The 25,020-nt window shown below is 34.1% G+C and overlaps 1 long non-coding RNA gene across 1 annotated transcript; it reads right to left on the bottom strand.

The window, feature by feature from the left end:
- Positions 1 to 942: 942 nt before the first annotated feature.
- Positions 943 to 18,952, bottom strand: LOC127559597 (uncharacterized). Its single transcript, XR_007953169.1, has 2 exons — positions 18,844 to 18,952; positions 943 to 6,822 (listed from the first exon to the last, which is right to left on the bottom strand). It is a non-coding gene; the product is annotated as an uncharacterized LOC127559597 (long non-coding RNA).
- Between the last annotated feature and the right edge of the window lie 6,068 nt (positions 18,953 to 25,020).

Genomic DNA, 25,020 nt, shown 5'->3' with positions numbered 1-25,020 from the left:
CCAGTTCAGATGCAATCCTTTGTTGAAAGGTTTGCATGATTTCTTCCTCTCCCAGTTTCTCATTCCTTTCTTTCCTATGTATTTTCATTCTAAATAGTGTTGCAATTATTTGTTTTCTAAATATATATTTATTTTGTTAAATATTTCCCAAGTACATGTAAATTTTTAAAAACTGAGTTCCAAATTTTCTCCCTTCCTCCTATCCCCCCATCTATTTCTTGTGAAGGAAAGCAATGTAATATCAATCATACATGTGAAGTCATTATTGCAATTATTTGTGCTCATATCTAACATCTCTACCATGTATGGACTATATCATTTTTTCATCTTTGAGAAAATCTAACAGAGTTTATGTATGTTCTTGGTGCTGAGGTTGGGGAATTTCCTATGTGTATTCCTTTTACTATAATTGATGTTCTTGGGGAGTTACCTGAGAAGTTATTTTTTAATAGTCAGATGGCTAATATATAAAGGACATAAACCAGAGTTTTCCTGACTCATTTGCTATCCTCTATACCAATTGGCTTCACTACCCTCTCCATAGCAGGTACTTAATAAACACATTTGTTTGAATAATTCATTTCAAGGAGACATTTTGAGTATTTCAGAAGACAGAGGTAGCTACAGAAAGGAAATGTAGCTTTACATCTCTGTAAATAGACTCTGGTGAAAGACTAAGACATGCCTGAAAATGGATTTTCCACCCTGCCATCCCATGAGTATAGCCGTTCAGTAGAACAAAAAACATTACTCTCCCCCTTATTCTGCTTAATGCCTATGCAAGAAAAGATTGACTATCTAATGGCTGCTCATGGAAGGATAATAAATTAGACTTTACATGGATTATTTCCTTTTTCATTTGTAAGGAATTAAAAGAGCATATATAGGGACCCCGGTCATTTTTCCAGATGAAAAAGATCACTCGTTCATTTACAACCAACACATTGTTAAAAACAAATATTTTTATAGAGATAAGAGTAATATTACAAAGACAGTTTCTTGGGCTAATTTACAAAACAGTGAGACCATAATCCCAATGGATCAGCATTGACCTTATTCTTTTCAGTCACTTATGAGATAAGATGGTAATTGACATCTAATCTGGTTTCTGAGACCAAGATATGATGAAAAAGAAGACATGCCTCATGTTACAATATGAAAAAGCCTTCATTTTGATACTTTATTCTACAAAGTTTAGTGCTCAGTTGTATGAAAGAATTGAGAAGATTTATAACTATCTCCCAACCCCAGCCTTTATTTTACCAACTCGTATATGAATTCAAGGGTTACTTTTGTGTCCCTACATAGACTGAGATACAACTTTATTTCATCGGTATAATAAAGATGCATTTACAAATTCAAGATATTTATAACAGAATAGAAAGTTGTTAACATAGCAAAAGCAAACACTTATCCAGCTTATCAAAACTCATACTTTTTTTTCAGATAGGTATCTAAAATTACTTATGTAACAGGATTCATCTTGAAGAATTCTGGACCTGCAGTATTGTTCATGGTCCACATAAAGTGAAGGAAACACAGTTTTTAAGGGTCCAAGAAACTATGCTACATAGACTGGCTGGCTGGCTATTACATAAAACTATGATTGCAATTCTGCTGAAGATATGAATTTTCCCAAATGGGAATGCCAGGCTGCAAGCTCCATCTGAGTCCAACGTTTATTTAAGCCTTTCAGCAATTTTAAATGAATAAACCAGAAGTGGCAAACAGCAATTTGGTTATCAAAATAGAGCAGGAAAAGAGTAATAGTTCCTATTTAGGAAAAGAAGCAAAATTATATTGCATGGGGGAAAAGAATAGAAAAAATGTATTTAGCCTGTCTTTAGTTAAAGGGAAGTCAGATTAATTTTGCTTCCCAGAAGGTTGAAGATAAAGTACATCTTCTCTAAAAGGCTGACATTAGGAATAAAGGGTATAAAGTGAGTGAAATATTTATTAAGAATACGCAAAATTCTTTTTAGGGGACTTATGTTTGAACAACCAACAACAAGCATCTCATTTTTCAGAGGAAGATGGTTCTGGTTTAGAGTTCAAACAGCGTTCCAGAAGCTTCAAAAATACTGGAATGAATTTCAGACTGGCAAATTTAGGAAGAGAGGGAGTGTGATATAGTACATTTGGATTCAAATTCTACTTCTGACATGCTGTCTGTGTGACTGTGGATTGTCATTTAACCTCTCATTCCCACCATTTTATTCTCTAAGATTCAATGACTAAGTAATAGATGATTTACTGAACTGCACTAATGGAAAGAGTTTCCATACTGGGGCGTCACAAGCTTTGATTAAATCACATGTACAGATTGAAAAAAAAAAAAACCAGATAACCCTGTAAACGTAAATTCTAATGCAGAATTATTGGGCAGGATATACTGTAGGTTTGACCCTGCTTAGCAATTTTTGCATTCTGATGTTTTCTGCATCTTGTATTCTACTAAGTATTCTTAGAGCAAAACAATCAGATCATAGTCTGATGTCCCAAATGAATTACTGAACTATAGCCACAAGTGATAGGCAAAGAGTATCATTCAATTTCTAGGGCTCAGTGATGCACTTAAAAAAAAAAAAAACCAACAACAAAACCCTCAGTAATTGCATTTAAGAAAAAAGTTAAAAGGGTAAGAACAAACAAAATGTTTGAACCTATCTCAGTCCAAACCAAAATGAAAATGAGATACATATAAATACAGCCTTGTTGGAAAATGCTCCATGAGCTTTAAGATGGGGGAGTGTTATATAACTGGGAGTATTTTCTTAGTTCTCAAAGTTGCATATTTAGAGATTCTTAGTCTCTTTTGATGTCTGTTAACATGTATTTTCTATGACCCACTGAACCCCAGAATTCCACAAAACATCATTGTATGTTTTTCTTGAAAGACAGAGGTGTCTTGGTAGAAATTTTTAATATGTATTTATTTCATCACATTCAGGGATGAGCACCACACCAAGTCATGGAGTCCTAAGGTCCACTTCACTGGAGGTGTCCACTTATCAAGGATGTCAAAGAGAGGATTCATGCTTCAAATAGGGGTTAGATTTTTTGAAGTCCTTACTAACCCTTAAGATTCTATGATTCATGAACAATAGCAGAAAATGAGTATACATATTCTATCAGAGTCTTTGAACCACTGATTTATGATTAAATTAACCTTTTAAATGCTTGTTTCAAGGCCCAATTGCAGTGCATGGCATGACAATGGGAACATCAACAACAAAAAAACAAAACAGGTCATTGAATTTGATTGTATAATACAGGGGTATGACTTAGAAGAAAGATAGGCTGGTTGAAAGAGTTAGAGGGCTTGTAAACGTTGGAGTATTTATCTGCAAGGCTAAAATAGAAAGTCCCTCAATCTTTTTTTTCTTCTTTTTTTCTCAACAAGTGATATCAAATTGAACTGAATGATTACCTATGTATAATTAATCATTATTTGAACTCAATGCTTGAGGATGAATAAGGCACTAGTCAATATTTGCAGCACACAAGTCTTTCATATATTCCCAATTAATAACCATCTTTCATTTTGCTTTTCTTGGGAGAATCATCTCTGAAGTCAACCAAACTACTCTTATTAGGAAAAAAAGGTGCCTTCTTGATGATTCTTGTAGAATTTGAGATTACACTTAGGGAATAAAACAATCTCCTCTAGCCTTCTTCTGATGGGAAGTAGGATCTTCAAAGCCAAAAAGGAAATAATAAGCCATTTCGCACAGAAGTAGTGGGACCCATGCCCCATGCCTCCCATATAGAAAAGCAAATGAAAATACTACAGAAAACAATGTTTTCTGCATAGTAATTTTCTGCATATCATTGCCCAGGCACAATCTTCTAAGAAGCTGAATGATGTAAATGTTGTCTTCTTCACCAACCTCCCATTGCCAAATATGTTCAGATTAGAAAGTCCCTGCACTATATATCATGGGACCATTAGGGTGGAAATATTGCTATTGTTACAAGGGCAAAAGTAGATTCTGGACACAATCTAGGATGTGATGATTCTACCTGGTCAGGGTAGGGAGGTAAGTTGCAGTTCCCAGCCAGTACAATATCTCTCTTCACATGTGCAAAGGGTATCTGTACTCCCTCCTCTCCTCCCTCATCCACCCCTCTGTTACTTCAACCATATCTCTTCACTGTAGCTATTCCAAGAGAGCTTGTGTGGTGTTTCTCACCTCTCTCTCTAGAACTAAAACAGTGCTGTCCCAGTGGAACCAGCTGCTCCCTTCTCCCTTTAGAACTGTCCTTTGCAGATCTAAACTCAGGCTCTCTCTATTTAGTTCAAGGGTACTCTTAGATTTTTTTTCCCTTTGTATTTTTATGTAAGCTAACTTATCAAACCTTACTGGACTTTAATGGAATGGTTATTGATCCCTGCATTATATCAAAGCTCTCCATGTAGCACCCTACAATAAATGGAATCTGTGTTAAATATTCAAGCTGGATAGACTGGCCATTAATGATAAAGAATGTCATTAAAACCCACAGACCTTAAAAAAAAATCAAATTCTTTCATAAAAGTACAGTAGTCTTTGAAAAAATACAATTCTAGCACGTGCACCATTTTCAAACTGGTTGACACATCCAACCAAACATTATTTTAAAACAATCAGAAAGTTTTACAGTAGTGAGACAAATCATCAGTCATTCTTTAGGACCAGGATCCAGCTGATAAAATGGATGTATATACATCTCTGTTTCTTCTGGCATGGTAAGAACCAAGTAGTTGAAAAAGAAGCATTGTGGTTGGTGAGAATGCTTTCTCTTATTCTGAAAACAAATTGGTTTATTGTTTTCAAAGATGACTAGCACAGTGTTCCATGTTGATATTACTACACATTGAGACAAAATGACATGCCAAAATGTTCTACTCAAATGCTTTCCCAGCATTCTTGATAATTCAAACTTCTGTTAGGGTTTTTACGTCTCCATGAGATTTTTCATCCAAATCTGCAGCTTTGAAGACATGGTTTGTTCCTCCACGAGTTCTTCAGGAAGAACTTTATAATTATTATATTAGGATATTACCAAGGTGATCCCAAGAAAGAAGATTATATGTAATAATGCTTAGCATTTATATAGGCTCTTTTGATTTCAAAACACTGTAAATAGTTCCTAACCCTCACAGCATCTCTGTGAGGTAGGTGGGTATTACTGTCCCTACGTTACCAATAGAAACTGGAGGCAAAGGGGTGATGTATCTTGTCTCTAGCTATAGAAGGAGTCAGGAGGAGATCTGGGACTCTTTTGTCCTGGCTGCCAACTATGTGCTTGGACTAGACCATGCCTCTCTCATGTGACAACAGCCTCTATTAATATATTTATGGGTCTATATTGTATATTTATAAAATGACACACAACGAGATTATAGAACAACAAGCCTAATCAGCATCCCTATGCTGATTAGTAAAATATGGAAAGCATAGTTTTAAAATTGCATTTCTCTGAAAAGCATTTGGTATCTTAAATGACTAGAGAGGAAAAATGCTACAAACTTTTGCTGACTTATTCTCAAAAGCATCTTAATGATTCTAAGCAAACTAAAATAATTGTTCCACAAAGGTCTTTCTTCCATAATACCAGATGCTTTAAAAATGTACAATAAATATCTCCTTCTCCCTTCCCCAGTCCAAACTCAAACAGTCTCAAACCAAATCTGGCTTTACCTAACATTGGGAACTAGTAGTGATTAATTGTTTTGTTTTGTTTTGTTTTGGTTTTTTTCCAAATTGGGAATCCACCTGACTTTTGGAACATGCAAAAATATTCAATGTATTGAAGGTTGCAGTTCAAAAATACCAATTTAGTAAAAAAAGCACAGTTGAAAAGTGAAAATTGAAGACTTCCATTTCCTTTGTACAGTCATTCAGAGGAATAAGGCATTTGCAAAAGATACCACACTCAAAATTAATGTTGTAGAGAATGAACATAATAGAATTTAGAAGAAATCTATCTATAGAACACGAAAATTTTATAAGGGGTGAAGAGAATATAAAACCTACACTACTGGAAGGAACTGAGTGAGAAAACCAAATGGTATTGTTTTGTATATTTTTTGGAGGATGGTATATAAACATAAGCCAATAATGCTTGGATGTTGGTATGGTAGAACAGGTACAGAGAGTGATTTATGTGATCCTACTGGTATCCTTTCCAAGGTGAAATACCCCCATCCTGTGTAAGTCAACAGATCTCGAAGAGTCATCACAGAGCTCACCTTCATTTCTCCTCAGATCTTGTGGTGATAATCAGGCAAGGAAACAGGAAGAGAAGTGAAATCTTTAAATTCAAATGTAAAACTTGAAAACTAACCTCTAAGCAGAAACAACATTCATTGTCAGAAGTAACAAATATAAAAGTCTTAAATCGTAGTATATAGAGCTATAATATAGTTATATAGATATTATTGTATGCAGTTTAGAGAACATTTTTGATGTGTGCTTTTTCCTTAAAAAACTTTTTTTGGCTTCCTCATCTCCCCTAGTTTTTTATTAGTAGATATGAAATGTTAATCTGTCCATCCTGTCAGGTGTCTTCATTCATGTTGTACACTCAAGGGGTCATTCTCACTTGTATTGTATGCTACAGCAGTCTTGTTTGTTGTCAATTTGTTAAGTTTGTGGCTGGAGCAATTTGGTTGTTTAGTTGGTTGTAAATTTTTGGCATACGGTGAATACCAGTCCCTTTCAAACACCCCTTTAAGTTGCCTGATGATGCTTGTGCTGTTTTCCACATCTGCTTGGTTGATAACAAGGCCTGTGCCAGCATTCTGGGTAAAATCATTTCCTACCCAATCAAAATTCCCTGCAAACAAAGAGAGAAAGGGCTTCATGGTAAAAAAAAAATCACTTTCAGTATGTCCTATTGCAAATACAATAAAAAATAATACTATTCATTTTCCCCCAAAATAAATGTGAACAGTGACATTGCATTGACAGATCTAGGAGAAGAAAAAAATATTCCAAAAGCCTTTACATATGGCATATTAATATTAGCATATTATTTTGGCATTTTCTCATCAGCTTTGCTCAACTTGAAACTCAAAACAAGTCATCTGCTGTTCTTTTTGTAAATGTTATTTCTTATTGACATTCACAAGATGCACTAAATACAGCAACATCTAAAATATATAGGAATAAACTTTAAATTCCTGTGAACAATTAATACCTTCTCAAAGAGATGAGACATTACTCTATATGTAGACATATAAATGTAAGGCATTGTCCAGAGTGGAAAAAAGTCTGATCCTTACTAGATACATTTTTATGTCTCTCTTTACCCAGAGATATAAACCATCTTTCTGACATCAGGGTCAGAATTTTTCTGCCCTGGAAACTATTCATTAAGTCCTGATCACCTGAGTAGAACTCAAGAAAATGACTTTTTTTAAGGCTAGAATTGATTGTGGAGATAGTACAAATTCATCTGTAGCAGCTATTTAGCCTCATTGTGAAGGTGTGAGTAGGTGATCTTCTTGGAAGCTCAGGGTTCCATACTCCAATACCTTCCTTTTCATGTCTGGAGCCTAGAAGGAGAACAAGGACTTGGCCTTCAAATGATGGATTTTTTTGCTGGTTCATCTTTCTGTTTATTTAAAAATGGACAGGACAGGGCAGCTCAGTATATGGCGTCTCTTTTCTCTTTTCCCCACATTTGACAAAAACCATTATGAAATACTTTTTTATTGTAAACTTTATTTGTTTCATCTATGACAGCTCCAAACCTTTTTAAAACAGAATACACACACACACACACACACACACACACACACACACACACACGGTAATTTAATTGTAGTTTAGAAGACAAAAATATTTTCATTAAAAATAAAATTCATCCAGATTAGTCATCTCTGTTCCTCCCGTATATCAGTCAGTTTAAGTATGTTTTTGCAACCCTTTTTGGTTAGTAGGTGGTACCAGTTGATAGAGATGGCAGACTTCTCTGAGGCATCTTGTTGTTAAAAGAGACCAGACAGTTGCTAAAAAACAGTGTCTGATTTCAAGACCCTGGAATCTATCTTGTGAGATGTAATCCTATTTTTACCCAACCATGACATGCTTCCCCCCCTCCCCAGAGATAGCCTTGCAACTTGTGCTATTTGTATGTAAAGGGAATCTTGATTGGATGAGAAAATTCTGATCTAGGATACTGTGTGAGTAAATAAGAGATTTACTTCAGTTAGTTTGATATAGGTACTTTGAGAAAGACCTTGAGACAACCAAATAAAGAGGTGAATGCATACTTTGCATACTGGAAAAATGGAAATGTAGTGAAGCTAGTCTCTCCCTTGCCTCTTTTTTTTTTTTAAGAGAATATTTAGTAATTTATTTAATGGAGAGATTTACTGGGATCAAATGGATCCATGATTTGGTCCCAGGGCTGAATGAGACTATCGTCTCCAAGAATCCAGCCCTGAATGTCAGATACAAGATTCTTTTATAGGGTAACAAGAACAGTGACATAATGGGGGAGATACCTGGATGGGGATGACCTAATGCGGGGGTGGGGGTGGGTGGGTGGAGAGAAGGCTAGGTCCTGTACTCTTAACAGCTGATGAGAGCAGACTTTTCTTTGGTAAACTCATCCTTTCCTACTTTAAGCTGAGATTTTACTTCATTTACAGCTGAAGTCTATTTATTCCTTTACACCCCCCCCATATTCTAATTTGTATAATTTATTGAATTTATTTTTATTCTATTCTTTAATAATGGAAGTTACTAACTATTCATGAGAGCCTTTTCTGCATTCAATTTTTTTTTTATGGAATGGTCCCACGTACCAAGTATAAGCTAAGGGCTTTTATCCCTCTTGAGGACAATCAGAGATAGAAGTAGTTGTTCTGAACTCCTTATAATTGTACCTCTATACTAGACATCTTTAAAGATGATCGATTCATATAATTTTAGCCCAACACCCTCTTGGAGTCTGGAGAAGAGATTTTCTGCTCTTGGCCATCTTGGATTCTACTTGCTTGAAATATTTATTATCTATGTGATCCTGAAGAAGTCATTTAACTTCAGTTTCTCCATCTAAAATGGGAGGACAGGAATAGGTAATCTCTGATATCTAAAGTCTTTTAGCCCTCAATCCATGAACAATGGTGATCCATGGTGATTCTGAGTAACTCACAACTTTCTTCATTAGAAAAATGGGGATAATAGAACCACTTATCTCAACAAAATTGTTTTGAATATCAAATGAGATAATATAATTCTCAATGTGCTGTCTCTGTCTGTCTCTGTCTTTGTCTCTCTATACACACACACACACACACACACACACACACACACACACACACACACTTGTGAGCTATTATCATTATTATTAGGCTGCATCCTAAGTCTCCATAACTAGAAGTATATAATTTTAGATAGAGAGGACCTTGAAGACCATCCAGTTACATTCTATGTAATATAATAAACCTCAGACTTATAGTATGAGTTTAGAGATCATTAAGTTCAAATCCTTTGTTTTATAAATGAAAAAACCAGAGTTCAGAAAAATTGAAAGACTTATTCAAGATCATAAGCTAATTAATAGCAGAACTGGGATTAGAAATCCCCTTCTTATGATATCCTTCTATGACATCCTGGATAGCCAGCCAGTCTCTGCTTCACCATTTTAAATGATGGGGATCTTACTATCTCACAGATTGATCCATTCTAGGATTGTTAGAAAATGCCTCTTTATATTGAGCCAAAATCTATTTTCCTATAAATCCTACTTATTGCTCTGTGGTGCCTCATAGAATAAACTGAATCTCTTTTATATGAAAGCCCTTCTAATATTGGAAGATATCAATCATGTTTCCCTATCCTATTTTCTCTTCTCCAAGCTAACTATCTCCAGTCTCTGAAGTTATTCATACTTAGAACTTACGAAATCAGGGCCATTGCATTAAGCATCATCATGAAGAGCATCCACTCATAAACAAAACAAATTTCATGTTATCAAAATGTTTTTATTTTCTTGCAAACATTTTTAAGCACACTTTTTCTAACTGTTAGTGGCTTCATATAGATATATTTTTTGGTTTTGATAAGGAAAGCAAATTGGCAGGATGGGCGTAGGTAGGCATTCATTGGGTTATCTGTCATTTAGTAACAAATGTTTTCTAAATGTGTGGTATTGTGTTGTCTGTGGTCAGACAAGAAAAATGAGGCTATTTATGTATACATTTACCTGAAGACCAATTTATTGAGAAGAAATTTGAAAATATAACCATCTGGCAATTAGTTTTATGACAAAGTATAGGAGCAATAATATTGACTTTGCCTCTTAGCATTTCTGTTGATATTATGTTTTGGTAGGATTAGAGGATCAGATCACTGATGATTTTTCTAATGTATGTACCAAGAACTAGAAAGAAAATCCACAGAGAAAGCAGCAGTCCAAAGATGGAAGTTCCCGATACTCACTTTTGTAATGCAGAATAAGCTGATTCTCCCATAGATTATGGTGTTCTTAACAGTTTTATTCTTCAGAATTTATAACTTGAAGGTCCTGAAATTATGAATGGCTAAGAGAGAAGTAGCTAACTTCAATGTTAAAATGCTTACTTTTCTCTTGACTTGAGGTGGAATCTGTAAATCTCTTTACTTGTAATTCTAAGATATAAGGACTTTGCCCCTTCTCACAGATGTTCATTACATACATAACTTGGGAGTAGTAAAAGAGCCCTAATGCTTGGATATTCAAAGTTGGCAAATAGCAAAAATTAAAAATCTTTAAAATATTCCACAAATCCTATCCATGGCTGACACATGACTTAACTGTTCCAGGTCATTTTCCAATCTTGGAATATGCTATATACTGTAGGTACAATAAGCAGAGTAATATTCATTCAAGGCTATTGTTTAGTATTTTTTATTCTGGGGCACTTTGAATGTATTTTTGACACGGTCCAGAAGACAAGTAAAGGGGACTAAAAAAAGACTATTGATGCCCATTATTTCCTTTGCCTTTCAACTCATCTAATTGTTTTTCTCTTTCTCTTATTAGATATTGCCAAGAAGTACCATTTCCTTTGACTATGCTGTTTTCTTATTAAAATATTATCCTTGTTCTCAGAAGTAGAATATAAATGATACACAATGAAATGTTCTTTTCCATATCTATTAGCAGTCTGTAAAACCAAATGGATAAAAATATTGGTTATTGGTGGAATCACCTTAAGTGTGTTCTTGTCAGCTAATAACCTTTCTCTGTTCAATGATGGAAGGTCTATTAAAAAAAAATCAGAGATTCTTTCATGTTGTTGATGATTTACTTCTAGTTATTAATATTGTTATTGCGGCAAATTATTACAGGTGAGAAGCTGTATGGTTTTGTGCATTGTGTAGACTAGGCTAATTAAATTTATAATAGCAACAGACAAGAATTGAAGGTATTCAGAACCTTGCAAAGTATAGGAGAAGGAAGGAAGGATATTTGTAAATTCTAGAGTGATAATTAATTAGAGTATTACAAGTATCAGCAGCAGAAAACTGCTAGTGATACAAAAGTGGTCAATGGCATTCAGCTGTGAGACAAAACAATCCAATATACATCCGTTGATGTGAAAGCAGTTTCTCAGACCATATGGCTAGAAATGTGGTTGTTGTAGTCTAAAGGTGTTTTTGCCATGCTTTTTCATGTGTAACTTTTCAGAGTGTTCATGTGTAACACTTTGAGATCTGCTGTATTCCAGGAATTGCCCATGGAATGTTTTTAAGCTCATATTCTCTATGACATGAAGTTTCTTGGATTCTACTTTTCTTACACAATTTAAATCATGAACATGGGAACTGGGACAATGTAGTAATCTGGAATAAAATGACTGCTCTCAGACACAACTAGCACTACATATCTAAAACATTCTACCCAGTTTTATCACTATCTCTAAGAGGTCCCCCAGTCTAGAGGCTCTGGCCCCTGCGCAGACTGGGAATATATTTTTGTTACTCTCTCTGTAGCTCTCTTTCCCTTTTCCTCTCTCCCTTTTTTTCTTTTTCCTTTTCTTTCTTTTCTCCTTATTTGTTTCTCTTCCAACACACACACACACACACACACACACACACACACACACACACACACACACACACACACGTACTCTCATATAGATCAGAGCTAGGAGAGGCATGCATATATAAATCTAGAATTTAGGGCCTATAGAGATCCAGAGTGCCTTATTTTGCAAAATGTCATTATTGAGTTTGATTTAATATATAATACTAATATATATAATATAATATAATAATAATATATAATACTAATAGCCACAGAATGAGTCTGAGTATGAAAACAGTGGAAACAAGATGGAATTTGATGTTAGAGAGTGATCTTGGGTGTTCAAATCCTGCACTGCTTTTTGTCTATATGACTGCATGCAGGTAAGTCACTTAAAACTACCTGGGGCTCAGTTTCTTCTTTGAGAAAATGAGGGGGTTAGACTAGATGAACACTAAAGTTCTCTATTACATTTTGATATGATAAGGCACTGAACTTTGGGGTTAGAATTCAAGATTTAAAGAAAGAGCAAGGAGACTGGTAATGGGGCAATATCCCCTACTGAAATCATAGATAAATAGCCCTAAATATTCTTTGCTGCCTTGATATTGCTTATATGTATTTTTGGGAAGGCTGAAATTATTTTCTTGTAGGCAGAATTACTGTTAACACATACTTCAATGTCACCCTGTTTTGGATAAAGAAAATCACAGTGCCCCACCATGGAAAAAAGTAGGAACTACAATATTCATGATAGCTAGACTATTCGTTTATCTATTTACATTTGGCCTTTTCTTTTCAATTTTCTTTTCTTTCTTTTTTGGTATATGTATGCTTTTGTTCATGGTGTTGCCTGAGTTTAGAATGCCATTCTTAGCTACCAATCTTTATGTTTATTGACAGCTAATGTACCCTAAGACCAACTTCTATGAAATCTCAAAAATTCAACCTCACCCAGTTACAGTCTTAATTGTTTTTTCCTCTATACTTGAATAACATTTTGTGCCATTCTTATCATTTTTATTTTTGTCATTAAATTTCATTAAACTATTATTAAAATATTGAAATTTTATTATTCAATATTCCTATATTACATTAGTATATTTAATGTATATTATCATACATTTATATCATTATTGTATAATTGTGTTCATATTTTCCTATGTGGCATGACTCCATGATGATTATAAGCTCCAAAAAAGCAAGGATCATTTAAAAAATTCTGAGTCTTGGTAAGCCCATAGAATAGTGCTTTTCAGATAATAAACACTAAATACATGCCAAATTAATGACCTTGCTTGTGGAATATGAATGCTGATTAAATTTTATTCCCATTCTGAGAAAGCATAGTAAGATCAAAATAAGGTTCTTTCCTTTTTCACCTTATTGAAGAATCCAAAGAATTCAGTGTGTCTTTACAAATTTTTCTAATGCTTGAATTGAATTGAATCCTTTCTGAATTATGGCCCTGTACAGTTTTCACAAGACATAAAGTTAGATTCCCAAACAGTACTGCCTTTTCTTCTGCTTTGTTCCTCCAAAACATATAATTTAACTTCCAAACTAACACATAGTACTTCAATGTTTTCTAATTGGGATGTAATTTCACCCAGCTGCAAATCCCTTTCTAAAATATATTTTGAAGCCTCCAGTTGCTAGCCTCACTTAACCACCACAAGGCAGTCAATTCTTTCTGTGGCTCTCCCTATCTCTCTACCCAAAGGAATAAAAAGGGAAGGGGGGACTTAAGTAAATTTAGCTTGAGAAGATGGAAAATGGGACCTTGATATGGCTTCTTAATTCCATTGATTAACCTAGCATCCTGCTGGTAGCTTTTATGCCCCATCCCAGAATTCTAAAACAAGTTGGCCATCTCTAATAATTTCCACCACCTGCTTCTTCAGCAAATAGCATGTCCCAATTATACTTTGGAGAATTCAAGAACTAGTGGGTACATAGGCTTGAGGATGTCCTTGGTGTGAAAGCTCTGTGTAGCTGTATTTCTGTGATAAGGCTTCGAATGGATTTTTCCATGCAGCTTTACTCAGTATTCTAAGTATGACCTTTTCCAGCAAATGCCTGACTGAAGGTTTAAAAAAAAAACATTTCTGGGCCAAGCTGTTAATTATTTAAAACATCAACAACCTTTTTTCTTCTGATACCCTTTAAGTCCTCCCACAATGCAGCTGTGCTAACTTGATGGAGTAGATGTGTCTCTGAAAAGTGATGTGGAATTCAAATCATATTTTAGATACAGTAGGAAGAATTTTATTCTATGAGTCTTTTTGTAAAATGAATAATATTTTTCATTTTTTGGAAATTTCCTAGATTCATTTGCTACCTGTTACACCTTGTAAAGTGACTCAACCTGACCTTGTGATTCAGGTTTTCATGACTATGATTAAAGGCTATAAGATGTTTAAAATGAAGCAGATTACTATACCACACTTCTCTCTGTTTGGATGGCACCCATTATTATTATACTTATGTTTTAAACTTTTTAAAATCCACAATTTAGAAATAGTTATTCATGGAAATTTTGATAGTAGCATTTTAGTCATTAGAGAATTGAGCTTAAAGACTATGATTAGAGGATATAAAATGTTTAAAATGAAGCAGATTACTATATTACATCAGATTACTATACTACAATTCCCTCTATTTGGATGGTCTATTATTATTACCCTTATGTTTTAAACTTTTAAATCCACAATTTAGAAATAGTTATTCATGGAAATTTTGACAGTAGTATTTTAGTCATTAGAGAATTGAGCTTCAAATCAGGAAGCATTAGATTGGAATCCTGCCTCTTCTATTAGCTCTGTAATCTTGGTCAAGCCATTTAACTTTTATGTGGCTTTGGTTGCTCCCTAAAACTTGTCTACTAGAGGCAGAAGGATATTAGGAACTCCCAAGTGAAGAAATTCCCTCTATCAATGTGTGCCAGCACTTTCCCTGCAGATTATTTATATTTTTAGAGAGTTGTTCTGACCCCTAAATTATTACTTGGCACATGGTTAAAATCTGACTTAGGGAGAGAAAGGGAGAAAGAAAGGTGGAAAGGGAAGGAGGAAGGGAGAGGGAGAGAGGTGAAGGAAAGCATGACTGAGAGATTAATGGAACACAGATCACCCTGGGTCACAGATCCAATATATGTTGGAGGTGCAATGTGAACTGAGGTTTTGCCAGCTTTCTATCCATTATGTTGCATTGCTTTTCTCTGTCCACATAGACTGGGGGGGGGGGAAGGGAAGTGTAAAATTCTATAAATTCTGAACATTAAGATTTGTGATTGAAAATCTTATCTTGTTTAAGGGCAGGAAAGAGATTTTAAGCAGTTATTTACTAATAACATTTCACATTTGAATACCTATCACAATGCTCAATAAAATAGAAATAAGATAAAGTCAGACGCCAATAATGAATAAAAGTAAGCTATATAGGATTACTAAGCAAAGATGAAAAAATAAAATAGCATTCCTGTCTTCCAGTGGAGTTAGATTGCATTCTATTATTCATCACAGTTATATTGAAATAGTGAATCATCTATTCTATTGGAAAAAAAATGACAACTTTAAAATTGCCAACTCTGAAACAAACTAATATTCTTTAGGCCTTTTAGACTATCTTTTTTGCAGTTGGGGTAGCTATTTCAAAGTAGAGTGGAAATAGTTTTCTTGGTCTTCTCAAAGTTGGGTGTAGAGGATGATAAAGCATAAAAATATAGTTTTAGTATTTATCTTTTTTTTGTTTTATGCTCTATTGAATATTTTTACATCTATAATCTTACATGATCCTCACGAGAACCTATGAAGTTGATGTGAAGAAAGTTTCTACTTTAAAAGTGAGGGAAGTTCAGCAGGAGGGTAAGATCCTCCCAAGAGTCTCAATTAATTAGAGACCAGGACTAAAGCTGAAGTTTTTTGACTATAAGGCTGGGTGTCCATTGATTATTATCTTCTCCTCCCTTTTAAAGTTTTGTTATTGTTCAATTGTATCCAATTCTTCATGACCCCATTTGGGGTTTTCTTGGTAAAGATATGGATTGATTTTGCCATTTCTTTTTCCAGGTCATTTTACAGATGGAACTGAGGCAGACAGGGTTAAGTGACTTGTGAAAAAATCACTTAACTAGTAAATATCTGAGACCAGATTTGAACTCAGAAATGCATCTTCCCTTCTCTTTTTCCCTTTTCCCTTTTCCTTCCTCTTCCCTTTCTCCTTTTCCCCTTTCCCCTTTCCCTTTTCCTCTTTCCCATTTTCCCTTTCCCTTCCCTTTACTTTTCCCCTTCCCCTTCCCCTTCCCCTACCATCCACTGTACTACCTAACTTCCCTCCAGTTAAAAGCAATGATTTCATATAATGCTGGTTTAATCAATTAATCAGAGATAGATATAAAAATGCCTGCATACTTGCTTAAATCAAAGGCATTTTAATTAGGTTCAGGAGGATTGGCTAATAGGGCTTGATCCCACCTTTACTAGCTTGTTTCAAGCAAGAACTAGTTTGGTACTGCTGAGAGGTTTAGAGGATTTGGCAGTGAGGAGGAAAGCACAAAGACACCAGGAATTGAGCTAAAAAGAATTGATAGCACAACAGGTGAAAGGTAAAAAAGAGAAAATAGGCAGAGAAAGGAGAGATCGAGGAGAGAAAGCAATCCTACAGAGATTTCAGAGCAAAAGATTTAACCAATTAAGCCTACTATTTGTCAGGCACATAGTTGGAGGAGTCAGAGGAGGTCAGGATTAGTGGAGGAAGGAGAATATCCCATACATAAAGGATTGACAGAGAAAATGCCCAGAACTGAGAAATGGAGCATTTGTTCATGGAAGGGCCAGAAGTCCAAAGTCACTGCATTGAAGAGTGCATGTTGGGGAGTTAAGACTGGAAAGGTAGGAGAGGGTTGAGTCATGAAAGGTTTTGAATGTCAAAGAAAATATTTTGTATTTGATTATAGGGGCCTGTCACTAGTATTTACTGAATGGTGGAGTGTGACATGATTGAACCTGTTTTAGGAAAATTATTTTAGTGGCTGAATGGAGATGACTTGGAGTGGGAAGAGATTATAGAGGCAAGTAGACTACTGTAATAATAGGTGTGAAGTGATGAGAGCTTGTGCTAGTGATGACAGTGTCAGAAAAGAAAAAAGTTGTATTTGAAAGATGTTGCAAAGGAGAAAGCAACAGGTTTACCAATAGTTTTATTCATGCTGATGCCATCAGACATGCCCACCTTCTCAAGGATGGAGGAAAGTTCCAAGAAAAGGGATGCTCTTTTCTAAACTCTGGTTCAGAGCTTGTCTATTTGCAGACATAGTAACATATTCTGCTGCTGCTTCTCAAATATCTCCTGTAACCTGAATTTTGACTCCTCCACAGAGGTCAGGTGTTTATTGACTGAATGATAAACACGAGCTAACTATTATTTATTGTCCATTTGTTATGTTTTAGGAACTGTGCTAAGCACTGGCAATACAAAGAAAGGCAACAGTCCCTGCTTTTTCAAGCAGTTCAAACTCTAATGGGGGAAGACAACAATTCTGTACAAACAAAACACGTACAGAGTAAACTGAAGATAATGTTAAAATAATCAAGTACTAAAATTAAGAAAGGCCAGGAAAGGTTTCTTGAAGGAGGCAAGTCTTGAGCTAAGACTAGAAAGAACAAAGGAAGCCAGGAGGCAGAGATGAAGAGGGAGAGAATTCCAGGCATGAGAGACAACCAGTGAAAATGCTTGGAGTCAGTAATAATGTCACATCCAAGAAAAATCACAAGAAAGCCAGTGTGATTAGCTTATAGTATATATGGGGATTGGGAGGGAAGAGATAGAAGAAGACTGGGAAAGTACAAAGGGACCAGATTATGAAGGGCTTTAAAAACCAAAAAAAAAATTATATTTGATTATGGAGGTAACTGGGAGTTCCTGGAGTTTACTGAATGGAAATGGTGAGATGGTAACATGAATTTAACAGCTGAGTGGAAGATGGATTAAGGTGGAAAAATACTTGAGGGTGGGGGAAATCAAACCATCAGGCTATTGCAGTTGTCCAGCAATGATCTGATAAGAGCCTTCACCAGAGTGATGATGGCAGTATACGAGGAGAGAAGAAGATATAAATAAAGGAAAAAACAACAGGCTTGTTAACTTGTTTGATATGAGAGGTAAGAGGGATTTAGGAGTTTTGCATGATATCTAGATTATGAACCTGGGTAAATGAGCATGGTGTTACTCTTCATATTCATGGAGAATTTAGGAAGGGGGAGGGTTTTGGGGGAAATAAGTTTAGTTTTGGACATATTGAATTTAAGATATGTATGAGCTATTTAGTGAGAGATTAGAGTTTCTAGTCAAATAGTCAAAGATTTAAAACTGGAGGTTGGGAAAAAGATTAGGGCTAGGGAAATAGATCTGAGAATCATCTGTATGGAGATCATAGTTGAAACTATGGAAGTTGACAAGATTACCAAGTGAAATAATTTAGAGGGAAAAGAAGGGGGACTCAGACAAAGCCGGATGATAATACTGTTGGTTAGTGTTATCAGCAAAAGATCAGCAAAAGAAACTGAGGAATAATCAAAGAAAGGTTATCAGGAGGGAGCCATGTCATGAAATCCTTGAAAAAAGTAACAAAGAGAAAAGACTGATTGATAGTATCAAAGGTGGCATTTTTTTATTGTTAAAATGAAAAAAAAAAACATTTTTACTAATTACCTAAGAGAATCATTATGAGTTCAAATTAATTAGTGTATGTGAATCACTTTGTAGACCATTTAAATTCCTTTACAACTCTCAAATTCTATGACACTTTACAGACACAAATTCTATGTCACTTACCAATGTAAGCTGCTCCATCAGTTACCATATATTTATTTCTGTTTAATTTGGGAAAAGAATTGTTCTTTTGTTCTTTTGTAAAACAGGCACTCTCCTTTTCTAAATCAAAGAACTTCTGCAATAGTAAGAAAGACAGCAAAAGTTAAAAGAATTGAACAGGCAATACTTTTTGTTTCCATTCAATAGGAAGCAAATGATATATTGTAGAATATTACCAAGGGACGTTGGCCATAGATTTAATCTATTGTAAACACATTTCTATTTTAGATAAACTGCTCTCCTACTTGTATTTCTTGCCATTGATTTACCTGGGTAACCAAAGGAGAAAGTTAACATTCATCAACTCATACTGTAATTGATAGTTTTAAGAAATAAAATGAACATGAAATTTGTTCTTTTGATGAGGTGAGGGCCGGGTTATTTACCTCTCAGTATTATTCATCAAGGCATATTGGAATTAAGTCAACCTTGGGATATTGGCTGCCAAGATGCCAATAAACTAAATGAATATTCTTACGTGTTGCATAAGTTATGAGAAGTAAGATTCCCATCTTAATGATTCTATTTGATTAAATGTGAGATTTATAGAGGTCATGATATTCTGTGTAAAGGAATGAGAGTTCATTTTGAAAAATGTGCCTGGAAGGCTTAGTTTTAATAAGCTTTTCAAGAATTCCAATTTTAAATCATAGTACTTCTATTTTTTCCTCTAATATGGCTCTCCAGAAGAGTTTTGATTTGACTTTAAGAAGTATCAAATACCTGGGGACTGAGTGAGAGAGACAGACAGACACAGACATGCACTATGGCATAACAGAAATAGCACTCAGAGTTAGGAAGACCTAAGTTTGAATCTCAGCTTAGATATTTAGTAGTTGTTATTTTGGGCATCCCACTTACTCTATGTCCTCTGAATCTATACCTTCTGTCTCTAAAGCTGATTTGCCTTCTACTTGACTACACTGCTGCCAAATTCACACACATTTATATAAGTACATGTACATTAAGTGATAAAATTAAAATGATAGAATAATGTTATTTAAATAGGTGTGAACATTTTTCAATGCAGATTCTCAGAATGCAATGCCATTGATAATATTATTACTTGGAATCTTTTTCAAGAGCTAAGATTGATATTTTTTCTTTAAAATAGAAATCCTGTTTCACAGAAATAAGATGTTATATACAATAATATCATTTATATTACTTTGATAAATCAGTGAAGTCTTTACTCACTCATAATGAAAACATTAAAAGGTGTTTTTGTCCAAACATTTGTTTCAATGTATCCATCCAGCTGATGAGCCTAGACCATTCTTGTTAAAATGGGGTAAGACCAAATATATCTTATTGTTTCATTACAAAATTCTTTATCCATTAATATTTTAAAAATATTTAAAAGGAGAATATCTTTTGTCAAGTAAATAATAGGGCTTTACATCTTCCATTTCATCTGTAATTCAAGGCATTCTTAAATTTGGGAAATGTGAAAAATATTTTATAAATTGTTACCTATAGCTTTAAATTCTCATAAATGTAACTGGGTTGTCTTTGTGAACCAGAATTTGAATTTGAGGACCTCTACATATCACAAAGTTTTAAGTGGAGATTTATTATAAAATAAATTTTAATTGTCAGTAAGAAAAATGGCATTTTTTTTTAGCCCAAGACACATTTTATGAGAACTAGCAGGTTTTATATGGAAGTCTATTATATTCTACCTCAATATTATCAGAGAATTTTATTGTTTTCCTCTTAATGTAGGACTTTTAATAATGCTGAATACTTTAACAGCTTGAAAAATTCTTATGATCCAGAATTTTCACTGAATACTTCTTGATTTAAATGATTGTAACATGTCTAAATTGCATGAGAGGTCACATTTTTAACTACTATCTATAGATCTGTGACAAATGTTTCAAAGAACCGACTCTTCAGTAATATTAGTTGCATCAAAAAATCCTGCAATGAAATCAAATTAATATTTAACTATATATTGTTTCATGCATTTGTAAGGAAAAAATTAATTTCTCAATGAAAACATTGAAAAGACCTACAGGCATATGGAAAAGAATCCTTTCAACCATATTAATTGTATGTGGAACCATTTGAAGCTACTTTGTATATGCTTGTTAAAAATTATTTTGTTGATTTTTTTATTGTTGCACCAATGTTTCACTTACCAAATGATGTAAAAGGCTGAAACTGAATAGGTGCACTGGAATCAGACAACTGAGCACTTAAGGCTGATTACCTAGTGGACAATATTCTATTAGCATATGCTTGGAAAATGGTCCTTCTCACTATTCTGTGCTGGCTGGATCTTTTGTTGTATACAGATAATATATAGGAAGGATTAGGGGATGGAGTAAGACAAGCCAGAGTCACTTTGGAGGAGAACTACAAGGAGAGAGGAGGTTGGTGGCGAGCCTTGTGGCATTTTGTCTGTCTGCTTTACTTTTCCCCATAAAAACCACGGACTTTTGCTGATCCTGACTCTGACTGATCCTGAGCTCAATAGGGAGTTGACTTGGACTTCACAAAATGAGGTTATTTATACTTAGCAATAGTATAAGCAAAGATACAATGCAAGAAATCAAGATATGACTTTTGAAAAAAGTTGTTTTCTGGAGAAAATTAGTTGCAAAAACATCTCGTCTTGCCAATATTCTGCTTTCAAGATATTGTTTCAATTTATTAGATTTTGTGTTATCTATAGCCAAAATATTTTTTTAAGAAAAATACATTGATCTCTTTTTATCAAGGACCTCTGGGCATTGGGTACCTCTTCCATTGCTGATTAGTTAAGATATTAAAACTTTTTTAATCCAACTTTCAGCTAAACTTTGTTTTATATATTGTCTGTACTAATTAGAATTTGAGATCCATGAGAATAGGGGCTGTCTTGGTTTTTCTATTTGCTTTGAACAACGTTTGGCATATACCAAGAACTTAATGAATTCCTATTCATTCAAAAATATTTTTGACATTTTGTCTTTTTTCTTTGGGTGTCAGTATTTCTGTCACTTAAACTATCTTTGTCTAGTTTGTACTACTTTTGGATACAGAGTAATAATTGAACAAGTCTTTCAATTTTAAAATTATTATCTTTTAAAGACTGGATCTTCCTATAATACCCAAACTAGAAGTGTAAGGGACTATTATTTGCTTTTATCTATGCCACTTTTGACATGTGAATTTGACCTGGGCTGGTTTATCTCTCATTTGGCAGCATGGTGGGCCCCTGGTCTGAGAGGCTCACCATATTTATGCTGAATTTAATATGAACATTGGATCAACATAGTTCACAGCAGCTCAGAACTCCTGAGCTCAAGAGATATGTCAGTCCCTGCCTACCAGAAGTAGGCATTACAGGCTTGTGCTACCACACTGGGCTTAAATTTAAATCAAATTTTAGAGAATTTTAATTGATATCTGTAAATATTTTCAAGATATTTCATGTTTTCATTTTAAAACTAGCTTAATGTAATATACTTATTAATCTAATATGATGAAGTTGACAAATACAATAGATATGATCATTTTAACTTTTGCACAGAAATTGTTCAGTTTCAAGTTTGAAGTGCTATAGCATAACTTAGTATGGCTTATAAGTCTATCCCAATTAATAAATGAAATGACAGTAACAGATAATTCCTGCATTCATATTTGACTATTTTAACCCATTTATTACTTATATATAATCTTGTTTTTCATACCTTATTAGATAATTGCTATATATAAGTTATTGTCACTTGATATGATTTTGTAGTGTTGCATTTTTATTGACAAAAACAGAAATGTTTAGATAGTCAATACTCAACTTGGTTACTGCTTAATATCTCCTTAGTACCTGAGGAAACTCTGTTTGAGGTGATATCCTCTATAAGATGATATAGATAAAAAGACAGCTTATTACTTGGTGGCTAGTATTTTCATTTAAGAAGTTTATTCTCTATAATTATGCTAATTCTCAGATGGGACATACAACCATTTTCTATGTTCTCTACTCATTCTGTATCTTTTTAAAACCTGCTAGCATAGATTTAAAGAAGGTTAACTTTGTGCCATTTGGAAAATACTTTAATAGGCCTGTAGTCAGATTTTACTATCTTTCTTTATATCAAAGGTTTTATAGATTTTTTTCATTACTCCATGGAACTTTGGGGAAATCAACAATTAATGTTGAGTAGCTTGTGGGAAGACAGTCACTTTAATGCACTATTGGTGCAGTTGTAAATTGGTTTAACCATTTGGGGAAATTAACTAGAATCAAGCAAGAAAAGTGATTAAGCTCTTCATACTTTTTGACCCAATAATATTCCTCCTGTTTATATATTCCAGTTGAGTAAAAAAAAACACTCCAAAACCAGAAAAGTCTTCCATCCAAAATATGAATAACCATAATTTTATAGCAATAAATAATTAGAAAGTATCTTTCAACAATTGAACATATGAATTTAATAGAATATTACTGTGCAGTAAGAAATGATGCATATGAAGAATTCAGAGAAACTTAGAAAATTTCTTGTGAATTGATACAGAATGAAATAAGCATACCTAGAAGAATAATAAATAGACAAGGACTGCTATAATATAAATGAAAAGATCATGAAAAGAAAGCTGAATTCTGAGTAATTGAAAAACCAATAAAATTGCTGGGGGGAAAATAACATGATCCCAATAGCTTTTACATAGTATCTTCCCAGATTAACTTTATATTTTTTCAAGCTTTCTCTCTTTCTTTCTTTCTCACTTTCTTGTTTCTATTCTAGAATTTGTAATATCCTGACATTTGCTACAGCTCTCTCAGATTTGGTAGGAATATTCGGATTGGCATAATAATTTGCTAATACATAGCAAATATACCTTGACTAGTTTTAAAGGCCATTTAAACACATTTTCCCTCAATTCATACTTGACTCTAAGAGCACCTTCATATTGCATTGATGTTGCTACTAATGAATATTACCTAGAAAAATTGTCTTAAACTCAATTCATTACCAAAACATTCACTTGATTTATTTTTTATAGCAAGCCATTATTTCAAAATCTAGTGAACATTTGGGCAAAGTAGAAAGAAATGTTTTAATGAAAGTTGGGATTGGAATGACAAGATAAGGTCTCAATAAGAATCTGTTTACTCTTAAGTCAAATATGGCCAAAGGGAGGAGAAATAGCTATATATGGGAAAATAAAATTATGCTAGCCTTAATAAATTCCTAGAGCAAAGATTTTTTAGTCATTGAAATATGATCATCATTTATGTTGTAGTTGACAAAAAATGGAGAGCTTTCAAAAATGATTTGTTTATTTAATTAAAATCTAGCTCTTTGGGATAGCCTTGTCAAATTCACATGTATCCATTTTTTTTAACATCCCTCCATAAAGACAGTTGTATAGTATTGCTGGATGCCAACTATCTCTTGTGTCCTATGAACACATCATGATTTTCAGACATTAATGCCTCCTCTTTCATGGATAGGCATGGAGGAGAAATCATCACAGAGTTCTTTGTCTGCCTTCATTGAAAAGCTTTCCTTCTGTAATTATATAAGTATTTGGGGAAGTGAGCTTTTTTCCCATTTAGTCTTGTAGTCGTTTTTAAAATTAATGGATTGTTTTAAATGAGAATCCCTTGTATAGTCTTTGCTTTGCAAACTAGCTATTGCCAAGATAAAAACTTAGTAGTTTGCTTTAAGTAATAAAGTCATCTGTGTTTAGTAAAAGCCAAATTGATTAAGTTGTTTATAGAGTTCAAAAACCGTTAAAAACTTTAACCAGAGGCATTTGATATTTTCAACAAAACACTTTCACTTGATAGGCAAATTGGTAGAAGCTGATGATGTTAAACCTTATGTTGGAACTTTATATATGTGGCAACTTCCAAGTCAGAGTAAGTGCAGGTAGTTCTTCAAGGTTCTTAAATTGCTCCTAGTTCTCAGCAGCTGTCTCTTTTGTCCTACCCTGAGCTTGGAGTGTAAAGCTTCCCTTATCTCTCAGTATGTGGCTTTCAAATATGACTTCAACATTCCCTAATTATGTATGTTGGACAAGTCACTTAATTTCTGTTGTCACATCTGTAAATTGGGAATAATAATAGCACCTATCTTTCAAAGTTGTGGGCATAAAATGAGATAATAATTGTGAAGCACCTAGTGCATGGTGATATATAAA

This window comes from Antechinus flavipes, chromosome 4 (assembly GCF_016432865.1).
Source record: "Antechinus flavipes isolate AdamAnt ecotype Samford, QLD, Australia chromosome 4, AdamAnt_v2, whole genome shotgun sequence".
In the NCBI taxonomy this organism is placed as follows: domain Eukaryota; kingdom Metazoa; phylum Chordata; class Mammalia; order Dasyuromorphia; family Dasyuridae; genus Antechinus; species Antechinus flavipes.
Note: the sequence above shows the minus strand (reverse complement) of the source record. Positions and strands in the feature narration are given on the sequence as shown.